This window comes from Triticum urartu, chromosome 6A (assembly GCF_056163025.1).
Source record: "Triticum urartu cultivar PI428250 chromosome 6A, HENAU_Tu73, whole genome shotgun sequence".
NCBI classification, from domain to species: domain Eukaryota; kingdom Viridiplantae; phylum Streptophyta; class Magnoliopsida; order Poales; family Poaceae; genus Triticum; species Triticum urartu.
This window is the reverse complement of record NC_141878.1, coordinates 21782435-21785909: the sequence shown is the minus strand read 5'-3', so window position 1 is coordinate 21785909 and position 3475 is coordinate 21782435. Positions and strand designations below refer to the sequence as shown.

Sequence of the window (3475 nt, the reverse complement as noted above, 5' to 3'; positions counted from 1 at the left end):
TCTCTAACTCAGTTAGAGTATCCAAATAGGGCCATATCCTTCCGTCTAGGGCTGGACACGAGCCAAGCCGAGCCGAGCTTGATCTAGCCCTACATCTAGCCCTACATCCGAGCCTACTTCAACCGGCTCGGCTCGCTTTGGCTATGGCTCGGCTCAGACCGAGCCGGCTCGTAAGCCAGTTTCTCCCAGAACCATTTAATAGTACAGACCTCTGTATATAGTGCATATACTTGATTTTTTGCGGCAATTAAACCTATATTTTGGAAAACAAACAGTTTATACTACTAAAAATGAACAATCCAGCAGTCTATTGTTTTAAAAAATGGTCATAGTAATGAAAAATAATGTTCTTATATGAATTCTTCTACAAAAATTGTAACAATGGAACACATATGAGAGAAAGAATTGGGCACCATTTCTATTGAATTTTGGACAGCACTTCAATTGAACTTTACACAAGAAAACATCAAATATTGACAGCCAAACAAGGAAATTTTGCATAGCATAACACTTCACTTTGACATAAAACTAAGAAAATGTTGACAGCCAAACAATGACTAGCGAAAACCACATAATACAAAGTTCATAGTTCATCACAAGTTCACAACAACATTGTTGAACGTGCATGGTTCATCACAACATTATTCAAGGTCCATAGTTCATCACAACAGCACACATAATTCAAAGTTCACCACAACAAAAGAAATGGCACGAGATGATCACGTTGACCTCAACAATCCACATGAGAAGATCATGTAGACATCCATCTTCAAAATAGCAAGAGCAACACCCACATGGCGAATATCTACATGCAACACAGATTTGTAAACTTGATATTCTCACTATGTCAAGATAGGAAAACTGAGACATGTAAAAACATTAGTTACCAATTGTTGTCACCCCCCACATCAACAATCTTGGGCAACTTAATATTCTCAACATCGTCCTCCTCATCTTCATCCCTCTCCTAATTATTGTAAGTTAGCCACATACAAGAAATAGACAGAAATCATAGAAGAAAAAGATAGGAATCATACCACCACATTGAAGTCCTTGTGAGAACCTTTGATATAACTAGCACCGCACACCAAGGCTTCCACCATTTCTGGTTTCAAAGAACTTCCCCTTTTGCTTGTCCATTGCCCTTCCTGTTCCCCTTCTGCATCCCCGAGACCGGCAACTTTCTCTTCATAATGGAGTCCAACGTCCTCTCTTTCTCCTTCTCCTTCCCACTCGCCTTCCCCTTTTGCTTGTCCATTGTTGCGACGATAGGCGTCTGCACACATCAGCAAACAACAAACAGTCAATCATCAACAACAGTAAACTAATTAGACATGGAGTCTATGTAATTTTCCAGCAAGTAGATTTTTTTTCAAGCTGCTATGCTACAGCAAGTAGATCATCAACTAGTTCATCAACAACAGAAAACTAGTTACACATGGAATCAATGAAAATTTTGATCTATCCATCCATTCTGCCCTACAACTCCATCCATCCATGATCCATCCATCTGTTGCTGCTACATCTAGCTGTACAGACTACAATACATCCATCCATGATCCACCCATCTAGCCCTACATCTACCTGACTACGTCCATCGATCCATCCGTCCATCCATCCATCAGATGTGTACTAGTGCAGACACCTACGGCTAGGGTTTGGGAAGTTCGAACTACATGACTACATCCATCGGTCCATCCATCCATTGATCCATCACATGCGTACTAAGTTCAGAGAGGTGCTGCTAGGGATTGGGATTTGGGAACGAAGGAAGTACCTACTCCGGCTCGTCACGTTCCGCAAGAAACCAGGGGAGGCGCGTCCGTCTACGTCCGGTGTGGTGAGGAACGGTCGCGCCGCCCGTCGCCGTCGGTGCCGGGTTGGCGAGGAAGCGCGGCGTCGCTCGTCGCTGTCGATCCAGATTTGTGGCGTGGCGAGAGAGAGGCGAGGCGGCGCAGAGCAGAGAAAGGGAGAGATGAGAGACTGGTTGTGGTTGCTCTGCCCTAATGCGCTAGCTATTGTGATCGATGGTGGAATTGGGCTGGGCCGCAAACGAGCCACCGAGCTGGACCGGCCGAAACTCGGCTCGGCTCGGTCGCGAAACGGGCCTGTTTTCAGACCTCGGCCCACTCGATAATCCTATCGAGCCGAGCTGTAACGGGCCGAGCTGGAGCGAGCTTCGGGCCGAGCCGAAAAGCTCGCTCGTACGTCCAGTCCTACTTCCGTCATCTCTCCCTCTTCGTCTAGCGAGCTATAAAACGACCGCGCGTCCGGGTTCTGGGCTACAGATTACCAACATATGCTTGGATTTGATTTCCTCCAAACTCTCAGAACAGTCGAATAAGGTGAAGATGGAGCGATGTAACAACTGAGATGTATGGATATGCGCTACCTGTGAGAGAAGTGGATGTATATATAGGGAAAGCTGGCATACAACGGTGGTGGTTGTGTCATTCTTTATCAGTGTTGAGATATTGAACGGAACATAAAAGGCATGAGAGGTTGTTAGGAATAAACCATGCCGTGGTGTCGACCAGCGTGCGTGTGTCTAGGTCGAGTCCGTGTTCGTGTCCGTGGCCGTGGCGGGTGTACCGGGAATACGTATGTGCGTGTATGTGTCGCGAGTCTGTGTGCACTCGTGTGGCGTGGTTAAGCTGTTAGCAGCAGTAGCAAACAGGCCGTGCTGATCCGTTGGGCAGGCCGCGTCCTGCGCGTCGCGGGCGCTCTGTACTTCTACCTCCGTCTACCTACGTCCGAGATAGCTTGGTTATGTCTCGTCCCAACAATTGGTCTACAAAGCCTCGTCTGTTCCTGTGCACGTGGCCATGACGATCATCCGGCAAGGCGTCAGAGAGAGCATGGTGTCGTTCTCCTGTCTGCGATCACGGCGAAGGCCATTCTCGACGCCCAAGGTCTCTGGGAGGTTGTGTCTCCGGCGGACCGCATGGCGGTGGACGAGGCTACCAGAGGAAGAACAAGGCGGGCGGGGCACTGGTCTTCGGCGTGCTGGAGGAGGACAACCTCATGTAGTTGTGGATGAAGAAGACCAATCAGGCAAGGCGGCGCGGCTCTCCACTTTCCGCGGCGAGTTCGACAAGCTGCGCATGGAGGAGGGGGAGGCGCTGGACGCGTACGCCACCAAGATCAGCGGCATGGCGGTGAGATATGCTGTCCTCGGCTCGACGCTCGATGCCGCCGCCATGGTGAAGAAGCTGCTCGACACGGTGCCTGATCGATTGTATGCCGCGGTGGCCGGAATTGGACAGTTCTATGATGTGGACTTCATAGCGTTCGAGGAGGCGTTGAGCAGGCTCAAGGTGTTTGACAAACGCTCACGGGGACGCATGCAGGCCGGCCGTGAACAGAACGACGGCCAGCTTCTGCTCATGGCGGAACCGTGGTAGATGCTGTGATGTCCGCGCAGCGGCGGCCACGATGACGACGACGGTGCGAACAGCATGGCCTCGGACGCGGG

The 3475-nt window shown here is 49.7% G+C and overlaps 1 long non-coding RNA gene across 1 annotated transcript; it reads right to left on the bottom strand.

Moving 5' to 3' along the window:
- Positions 1-393: 393 nt before the first annotated feature.
- On the bottom strand, positions 394-1602 carry LOC125556620 (uncharacterized). The gene is made up of 3 exons (XR_007305153.2): positions 1038-1602; positions 888-967; positions 394-805 (listed from the first exon to the last, which is right to left on the bottom strand). It is a non-coding gene; the product is annotated as an uncharacterized LOC125556620 (long non-coding RNA).
- Between the last annotated feature and the right edge of the window lie 1873 nt (positions 1603-3475).